This window comes from Phacochoerus africanus, chromosome X (genome assembly GCF_016906955.1).
Source record: "Phacochoerus africanus isolate WHEZ1 chromosome X, ROS_Pafr_v1, whole genome shotgun sequence".
Classification (NCBI taxonomy): Eukaryota; Metazoa; Chordata; class Mammalia; order Artiodactyla; family Suidae; genus Phacochoerus; species Phacochoerus africanus.
In genome coordinates this window covers 98,104,394-98,115,085 of record NC_062560.1, presented here as the reverse complement: position 1 = coordinate 98,115,085, position 10,692 = coordinate 98,104,394, and the positions used below count along the sequence as shown (strand labels likewise).

Here is a 10,692-nt window from a genome sequence, read left to right as displayed (position 1 = left end):
TCTATCAAACAGGAATTCAGAATAGCAGTGATCTTAAAACAGTTGGGGTTAGATTATCATCTTTTTGATGCTTTCATTTACTAACTTTGATTTTTAAAAGCTAAGAGTTCCCAACACATTCTCCTGATTCTAAGTTAAGTTTTGCTTGACAAAGACATAACTTTTTATAGGACACTGCTCCTTATTTTGATTTTCTTTGGCCGGATGGAAAATTTATCAGGGGCTTGTTTCCATTTTATGCTTTTCTGTTCATCTCCACCTTATATTTTAAATATCGAGGGGTGATTACTAGAACAATCAAATTTAAAACCGAGTGCAATGACAAACTCTATTCAGGATCCTCTGAGCTTTTTTTCAACTATACCTCAAATTTGGGGTTTCATGTTCATGTGTGCATTCTCAAATTTTAGCAAGAATCCTAAATCAGTTAAATCAGAATCCTCCATCTTCCATATTTGATCACTCTTGATATCTAATTGGGTTCCTTATCTTCTACCCTCTCCTAAGTGATGTCTAATCTACCCGGCTTGCCTTTAGCAAGAATCCCATTAAGTTCATTTAGCCAGAATTCCCCCACTACCTACATATCCCCCCCTTACCCATGATGTTTCCTCTGTTATTTTTCATCTACTGACCACATCTTATTCCTTGGCTAAAGTTTCCCATGTTTTTCTTGTATTAAAATTAAGTTCAATCTTTATCCCATACTGTAAGTTCTCTACACCTATCACAATAGTATCCTTTTGAATACTTTTTTTTTTTAACTGTTTTGAGCAAGTATCATGAATAAATTTGTCTTCAATACAAGTAAGGTAGAAAAGCAATGAGATTTTTTGGGGGGAAAAAAGAAAAAAAAGAACACAAAACAAGAGTTCTAAAAAAACTCTTAACCAAGTAAAATACCACTTAGCTAATGCTTTTTGTTGCTATAATATAGTGTTCATTCTCTGTTCCACACTTTTTTTGCATACCCTGAAGGGATTCCCCAGATGACTGTTCTCTGTAATGGAATTGAAGACTAGCCTTTAGTCTTTAAATTTCTGCCGGGTTTGAAATAGCTTGAATCAAACATTGATTCAAGGGGTTTAATGTAAAAATGTTGAATCAGAATTTCAAAACTGAAATCTAGATTTAATTCATAGAATTAGCAATATGATTGATTATATTCTCTAGCATATATATGCCAGAGTATATTGTGAGCATGGGTATCCTCATGATTATTAAATTTAAGAGCAAATTAAGTAATAACCAAATTGCCAGCAGAAATATTTCCCATAAAATCATTATGGCATCTATTTTTATGAATTTCAAAGACTACATTCGTTTCAGTATGCATTATTAGGATCCCTGGTCCTGAACATTTCTGAGATAATCTGATTGGATTAGCATAAAAACACAACAGACATTCAATGAATCATCATACTTATATAGCATTGTAAACATATTGCTTCAAATCTAGTAACTTCCAGTGCATTATCTTGCGTTTAGGTATTATACCAAAATGAAATGATTTTTCTGAAAAATTCTAGAGAAGACATCACAGTTTAAAACATTTTAAATGATCTTTTGTGTCTTCCTCTTTCTGATCTCAAAAGTGACATATGCAGATTATGAAAATTTAACTTAAAACAATGGAGTGACATATAAGGCAAAAAATGAAAGTGATCTGAAAATTTCACCCCAAGTAACCACTTAATATGTCAAACTCCGGCCAACAGAGAAAGGAAGACAGAGCTAGGCAGAGGATTTTTAAAAATTAAAACTCTCTTGGGAAAACTACTTTTGAAATAACTGTAGCATGAGAAATAAGAGCTTCATGTATAAATCAAAATCAAAGTTATTTACTTAGCACATTAAAATAGATTTTTGTTATCTGAGAAATTTCTATCTTTAAAATGCTCCTTGTGTTATGAATAGGCCAATATTGAGAAATTGTTTGCCATAGCATTCTCTTTAAGCATTAAAATTTTGCATAAGACAATACCTACAATATACTTCATTTTAGTATGATTTTTAACATAAAGTATTGATTTTATAAGGGAAATTTCATTTATAATGACAGAATTTAGCAAAATGTCTAGATCTTGAATCATGGGGATCTATTTGCAGTTTTGCTACTAGCTTCACATTTCTCTGGCTCCATTTCTTCATTTTCTAAATGATAAAATTATTGTCCAAGCAATGCTAATATAAAATGTTATAATTGTTGCCAAAACTCAGCCTCTGTCCATGGGTGCTGAATAGGAACACAGAGTTTTGGGTGAAGGAGAAAAAGATAGCTTTTATTGTTTTGCCATGCAAAGGAGGCCACAGCAGGGTAATGCCTTAAAGACTGTGCCCTCCATTGGGAAGGATTGCAGGGAGTTTTATAGTAAAAAGAATAACAGGTTTTCAGACAGGAATCGGGATTGGGACAAACATGCATTCTTCTTTTTGGGGGAATCTTAGTCATCAAAGCTGGAGTCAGGCTATCTCAGCATGATCATGGCGATGGTCTTCTGGGTTATTGCCTAGAATAGCAGTACTTGCAAAAAGCCATATTGATCAGAGATTAGAAGAAACTGGGAAAGTTGCTGAAAAATATCATGTGCTAATAATCTTTAATCCACAGGCAAGTATGCTGAGGGTGCCTAAACTTTAGCTTAAATGTGATTGTGTTTAGGGTGCAGTGAAGCCAGGGAGAAGGACAAGGAAGGACTCTAAGCTGTTCAGTTTTAAAGTATTCATTGCTGAAAGAAGCCTAAGGAATATAACTTTTCTCTTAGGTGTATAAGATGGCTATATCATGATGTGTATCCCTTGAGGGGGAACCAGGCTCCTGCCCCAAGGCTGTGGTATTGTTTATTGACTGTTCCTCCCTTGTCTTCACATTCCTTTCCTTCCCAGATTAGCAGCTGTCTGAACCTCTTCCTAGGAACCCAGGGAAGGCTATGGAGGCTGAATGAGGCCCATTTCCTAAAAATCAGAAATGGGGGTCACAGAAGGCTTTTGTGCTCAGGAGCCCAACAGGGCCCTGCTTGGTTACATAATCACTGTATGACTACAATCCTAATATATAAGGTGGTATTATTACTATAACCTGACTAGAATGTGAATCAGTACTGAATTCTGAGAAGGGAAAATGGGCATTCTGAAAAAAGGCAGAAAATAAATGCACTCAGGTGAGAAAATCTCAATGACAGTGTAATGGAAAAAGCAGAGACTTGCCTGAAAGAACAGATTGCTGCTAGCAATTCCCAAACTCACTAATAGTTATTGGAGAAGTACAGGAATAAAAAAAAAAAAAATCTGAATTTTTTATCTAGGTTTAAAGTGGAGAATGAATTCAGAATTCTTTTCTGGCTCAATGATGTTATGGTTCCTTTGTTTCTGCTTATGAAGGAAATACATAAAGAGCAACTGCCAAGTGACATTTCTAGTGGATGTCCCAAAGACTTCTCAGAAAGAAAAGTCTGAAACAGAACTCTTTATTTCCTTTTTTTTTTTCAGTGCAAGTTCACTGTTTATTACAGATAGCTTATAGAGAACATAGAAAGTTCACTTCAAGTTTTCCATCTACGTAATATCCAAGATTACTACCTAAATGTATATTTGGAGATGCAGGCTTGCTGCACAGAGAGCTCAAAAAGTGTTATAAATCATAAGCTTCAATTGTGAAAATGAAGATTTTCTGACGTATGACTTATCTCATTTCACTCCTAGCCCCTGACCCAGTACATGATGCTTCTCTCTATAGCTTTTTTTTTTTTTAAAGCTTTCATTTCCCTTTTAAATACATTCCTTCTACTGTACCCCCACTCCTAAATTGCTCTACTTTCATCTAGTTGCTCAGGAAAAATCTTAGGACTTCTCTCTTTTCTTCATTCTTGTTTCTACTTAAAAAGTAAATCTTGAATGTGACCACTTCTCATTATCAAAACTCTAGCCCAAGCCACACCATCTTTCACCTTAAACATTGTAGCATCCTCCTAAGAAGCCTGCCCATTTCTACTATGGATCTCCTTAGTTCTGCTCTTCACAAAGCAGGCAGAATTATATACATTTGAAAATTGCTTTTAGTAAACACTGAGCAGATAAAGAATAACTAATATGTGTAAATCATAGAGAGTCATTCTATGATGATCACCTATGTACCTACTACTCAGGTTAAGAAAAAGAGCAGTATCTCTGTAGTTTCTTCTCTGATCTCACACTTTTTCTTCCTAATTCTGAGGCAATGTACTACCATGATTTTTTTGAGTGTGTCATTTCCTCCCTCTCATTTATTCATAGCTTCACTACATATTTCTATCCCTAAACAATATTTAGTTTATATGTTTCTCCACTGTCTACACACAGTGTTCCTGTGGAAATGTTCTTGTCTCTTCACAGAAGGAATTCGGAAACAAGATGGAAATTGAGAAAGAAAAGAGAGGATTTATTTAAGTGAGAAATATGTCCCTAGAGGAGAGGCTGGCATGTAGGGTAGCAGCTGCCCTGCATTTCTTTGACAAGCCAGTTATGAGAGGCATACAAATGAATGGGCGGAATACTCATTGAGAAGGAAGGTCTTGGGGGTCCCATTTCCTGATTTTCATTACAGCTCCACCTTCCAGAAGGGAAGAGGGATTTTTGTCCTTATTTAGCCTAGATCAAAAGTGTCGTGGCCTTGGTCCATGATGGGAACTTCTTATCTGCAAGGAGAGCTAATTTTTTTTATAATGAGGACAAATTGAGCAACAGGTTATATTTCGATGCTGTAGATTTCTGCCTTTTCTCACCTTTCTTTGTCTGCCTCCAGGGCACTTATCAACCCCAAATGTGTGGTTTCTTGTCAGTCTGGAGATTCCTGGTTTTCTTTGTCTGCCCATGGACTGTTTACAAAATGCATGGTTTCCTGCTGCCTGGTCCATGGCCTCCCTTTTCTCTGCTCAGACCTATCTGCCTGCTGTAACAATAGACTCACAATATTCATTCTTCTACAACTTGCATTTTTTACTCACCTGAGATTTACCCATGTTTTTGTGTATAAATCATTCATTTCACTGCAGCAACATATTTATGTTGTGAATATAATACAATATATTTATTAATCCTGTTGTTGGATATTTGAGTTCTCAACATTTTTTTTTTCTATTTTAAATAGCCCTGCTTTGCAGATTCCTCCATGTATGAATACGATTTTTAACTGTGCCATGAATCTTTTTGGAAGTCTAGTGAAGCCTACTGGACTCTTTCTGAGAAAAGATTTTCATTTTAAAAATTTTTTTTAATTAAAGTTTTATTTTTCAAAATGTACAGTGTACAGTTGGTGGGACCTGTTTATGCATCTTCTCCAGCAGCTGAGGCATCTCCACCCTTGGTATTTCAGGTGTAAACTACTTGAGCTCTGTGCTTTAAAACCAGTTTAATAAGTCCTTTGCTCAAGAGCTCCTGAAGGGCTGCCCTGGCCAGAGAACCACGAATCTTCAGTCTCAGAGACAATAGCTGGAGTAATAAGCTTATAGTTGGGAACTTCTTTACAGAGTTTGTCATATGTCGCTTTGTCAAACAAGACTAAGTTATTGAGCTTGTCCCGAACTTTGCCTTTGGACCACTTCTTCTTTTTGGCCTTGCCCCCAGATTTGTTCACTGGGTCTTTGTCTTTCTTGGCTGACTTTCCGGCATCTTTCTTCTTCTTGTTGTCCTTGGGCGGCAAAGCAAAGCTGGGAGAGCAGTTACCAGGAGTGCCTCCTTGCTAAGATGTCGGACAGAAAAGAGAAAAGATTTTTAAATGCACAAAATAAAATTATAGGATTGCAAAAGAAAGCAATTATATTGAAACGCAGCTATATATATGTTAATACATTTGTCATATAGAAGTTGACCCTTGAACAGCAGCAGATTTGAACTGCAGGGGCCAACTGTATGCAGATATTTTTTAATAGTATATATTGCAATACTACATGGTCTGTGATGGGTTGAATCTCTGCAGATATGGGGGGCCACCTATAAGTTAAATGCTGACTAATACCCAGTGTTTTTCAAGGGTCAACTGTAGTATTGTATATCTTTATCAATGTATTAAATAATAAGATCTAGGGGCAAGTCTAATTACATTCCTAATTTTGAAGTAATGTTGAGTATAAAAGATACTTCTCCTTTTACCCAGTTAACTGCAATAACTGTAATGTGATTTAAAAAAGAAAATAGACTTTTCTAAGCTTCCATCATGTGAACAAGAGCAAGCTAGTCTGCTGAAGAATGAGAGATTTCATTGAGCAGAGACAAAGAGTCCCAGCTGAGACCATCACTCTGTTTCTTTTTCTTTAAGGGTTACACTACAAATATTAATGTGTACAAATAACTCATCAAATTCTAGGTTTAATTGATGTTTTTATCCTCCTCTGAAAAAAACAAAAAAACATTAGGATACTTTGCTGCCAATTATACTTTTACCTGACATATATGCTTTTGTTATAATATTCTATAGTTTTATTGTTAGGGTTGCATTGTTTTTGGATCCTTGATCCTGGCTGCCTCAGCAAAGAACTGAAATGGCAGGTGCATCACAGCAAGTTTATTAAAGTGAAAATACATACTTAGAGAAAGAGCGGGCTTCCCTGGGAGTACTGGGAGTATGGACTGGCCCCGATTTACGATTGGGTTTTTCTTATATCCCCATGCTGCGGGCCTGGGTGGGGACCTGATTTTTCCCACCCTGGGCCACTGCATGTGCATAAGGGTTGAGTGGTGATTGGTCTCTGTACGAGGCATATTTGATCTTCTAATTGGTCTAGTGATTCTCATTTGTATTGGGAACAGTTATATAAAGGTGGGGTGAGGAATTGGCCCACATACCTTTCCTAGTAGGGAGTAAGAAGGAGTAGGCCAGGTTGTTCAAGGTGGGAGAAGGGACATTACAATAAGATGGGTGGGGGAATTATAAGGGTCTGGTAATTCTTGTCTTGGCCAGAAGCTTTGGGTTTAATCTCCTTGAAGGGGACTTGAAGCCTAAGACTATCTTAATTTTTAACTTCTCGAGATGTTATTATTATTGTTTATTACAGATTCTATTTTTGCTACTCTGCCATCAAGAAGTGGAGTTTATTTACTCTCCCTTAGATTATGGGCTAGAGTTAATGACTTGCTTAACCATTAGGTGGTAGAAATAACATTCTATGACTAATGAGCTTAGCTTTGAAAAGGTTTTGAGCTTTTTCTTTTTTTTTTCTTTCTTTCTTTTTTTTTTTTTTTTTTTGCCTCTTGACATAATCCTCCACTTGCTGTTCATTCTTAGGGAACTTCCTGTCAGAATCTAGTTGCCATGCTGTGAAAGTTCATGACATACAGAAAACTTTCATTCATTCTCTTAGATGAGCCCAGCCTTTGAACTGGACCAGTTGTGACAATAGATAGATGAATGAATAATACTCCAGATGATTTCAGTCACCAATTTTCCAAGTTACCTTAGCCATTCAATCTTTAAGTTTGAGTTTCTAGCTATCTCAGAAGAGAGCTAAGCCATTCCTACTTTGTTCCACAGAATCCATGACCATAATAAGGTGGTACCTACTTTTTGTCACCATGTTAAGGGTGATTTTTATGCACAATTTATAAACTATAATGTGTTTTTATTCAATAATTTTTCTGCCCTTCTACCACTTTACTTCTCTCATCTGTCATCCTCTTATTGAATTATATTTGGCAGAATTACCTTTAGTTAGGTTCAGTCAGTAGCAAATGTTCTCAGTTTTGATTTTCTTAAAATGTCTTTATTTCACCTTTATCAAAATATGTTTTTACCTATTTTAGAATCATAACTCACCATGTGTTTTCTTTTAGCACACTGGGTTTACTACTCCACTGTAATCTGCCTTCCTTTCTACTCTTGAGAAGTAAAAATTACATCTTTCTCCATATCACTTATTTCCTACTGACTTTTTGTGCTCCAAATCTGGATAATCTCTTGGGATACATCTTCCAATTTACCAATTTTCTCCTTAGCTGAGTCAAGTCTGATATTTGTCCTATGAGTCATTATATTATTATATTTCTTTATAGAGATTGTATTTTTATTTTTCCCAACCTGCTTAACTAATTTTTGTAGTCTTTTACTTAATATTAACATTTTAAAAGCTTTAAAAAATTCTTTAAATATATCAAATATACGATACATATTTTTGAACCTGAGAATTTTAATATCTGAATACATTGCAGGCCTGATTTACTGTCCGTTGTTTCTACTGACTCTTGGTCATAGTGTCTTGTTCTCATTTAAAAAATTTTTGTATTTTATTTTGTATGTTTTATGGTATTAATGATTTTTCCTTAGAAGTGTATCCATTGTCACTTACTTATTAGGGCAAGAGTGATCATGGAGTCCTCCAGTTAATTTTTATGAATGCTTCTGGGCTTTTGTGAGCATTACCAGTTGCAGTGAACTTTAAATTCTGGAACTTTAATTCTAGGAATAAATTGTTTTTGGACTAGCCAGGTAATGCAAATTCTAGATAAAAACACACATATGGCCAACTGATGGTTCTAAATTTTCAGAGAAGTTATTTTTTTCCTTATTCACACAATGTACTTCTCTTAGAAGATCACTTCCGTGATCTCTTAGAAAATCACTGAAGATCACTGGCTGCACCTGCAAGTTTATTTTTTCAGTCTTGACTCTCTCTCTAGATTATTTTTACTAATCTTATCAAATTGACTGACTCTTTAATATGCTATCTTTGATCTTTTAAGCCTCTTTACTGAAATTTTATTTCAGTTATTGTATTTTTAGGTTTCACATTTTCCATTTGATTCTTTTTAATGTTTCTATTATTGGTTAAGAATTCCTGTATTTCAAACATTATGAGCATATTTTTATTTACTTGAATACAGTTATAATAGCTATTTTAAAATCTCTGATAATTAAAACTTTTTGTCTTGGTGTTAGTATTTTTTGATTACCTTTTCTTTTGAATAAGGGTCATGATTTCCTGTTTATTCATGTATCTAGTAATTTTTTGTTGAATCCCGTGTTCTATGGTTGATATATTAGAGACCCTAGATTTTCTGTTCTCTGAACGACTCTGATTTTTTTTAGGTAAATAATTAATTTGTCTGAACTCAAATCCTAAACTCAGAAACATTATTTCCATTTTTCTAGTTTTAATTTGTCTGATTGAACTCTGTCCTATGTATACATGGTTCAAAAGTCAGTCAGAGATTTAGGTTGACCTTGTACACAAAATTATAGGTCCCTATCTATGGTTTTCTCCATTATAGGATTTCCTCCCTCATTTTTCCAGCTGCTATGATTATCCCAGACTTTGTTCTGTGTTTATTTATATGAGTATAACTGTCAGGTTTCTATCTGCATTTTGGTCTGACAGTGCTAGAATTCTTTTCAGGCTAAAAGCCATATAAAATGGGATACTCATTACTATTTTCTTCCTCCTGATCAACTCTATTATCTTTGTTCTTTGTTCAACTGTCAAAGTCTTCAAATAATTTTTTAATAAGATTTCTAGAGTATATTTTTAAAATTTTTTTAGGATGATTAGTCTCATGTACAACCTAGAGCTTAAATTTTAATGTGTTTGGCAATTTATTATTTATGAACCTGTCAAACAGCTTTATTCTTGAGGGTTCAAGCTTTATCTGGGGTCTTATATCAATCTCTATAATTTGAATGGGTCCTGAAATTAATGACATTTCTCTTAAACTCTATGAGGCTATGAAAACTGAAGTTCAAATTCATCATATTTGGAAAATCCCCTTATGTTATCAGTTCATTTCTGGCTTTGCTCATCTCTTTCAGTTTCCTACTTTCCTTGATTTTTGACTTATTATTTTTTTAACTGTGTTTTCCATGCTTCCACACTAATACATATAGAAAAAAAATAATTCAACCTTTTAAACTGGTGTGATTTGAGGTGCCAGTCAACTTAGCTAGTCCACAAGTCTATTGGAAGAGTATGTGTGAGAAGGGTTTTTTAAAATAGTCAAATCACGTGAACTCATGTGAACTGATCACTGAACTCTTAAAATCTTCCAATAATTTCGGATAACACTTAGAATAAAACTATTTTTAGTATCTTAAAAGATCTTGTGAGATCTAGTGTTAGCCTTCCTCTCTGATACCATCTTGTGATGCTTTCTCTGTTCCAGTCATAGAGAAATTCTTTCAGTTCTTTGAAAATGATACTCTCTCTCTCAAGTCCTTTCAACATGTTATTTTTCCTGCTTGGAGCTCTTTTTCATGCTTCATTCAAGTCGTCTTTAAGTTCTCTGCTTATTTGTAACCTTATCCGGGAATTTTTCTCTGGTCTTTTTGCTGAGTAAGGGACCCTGATTTCTATTATTTTCTCTACCACTTCTTGCATTGCAAGACACATCACCTTATTCAAGTTATGTTTAATCTACCATACTTCATGGAGATAACGATCATGTCTTTCCTTCACCACCATTCCCCAATATCTAATGTAATGTCTGATGGAGAGGAGGTGCTCAAAAAATATTTGCTGATTAATTTTTTTTCTTTTTATGGCTGCACCTGCAGCATATGGAAGTTCCCAGGCTAGGGGTTGAATCGGAGCTGTAGCTGCCAGCCTATGCCACAGCCACAGCAATGCTAGATCCAAGCTGCATCTACAGCCTATGCCAGAGTTTGTAATGCTGGATCATTAACCTACTGAACAAGGCCAAGGATTGAACCTACACCCTTATGGACAACAGTGA

General features: G+C 35.1%; 1 pseudogene; it reads right to left on the bottom strand.

Annotated features, from left to right (window-relative positions):
• Positions 1–5,242: 5,242 nt before the first annotated feature.
• The window catches only part of LOC125118103 (40S ribosomal protein S25-like), a 74,385-nt pseudogene continuing 68,935 nt past the window's right edge, over positions 5,243–10,692 (bottom strand).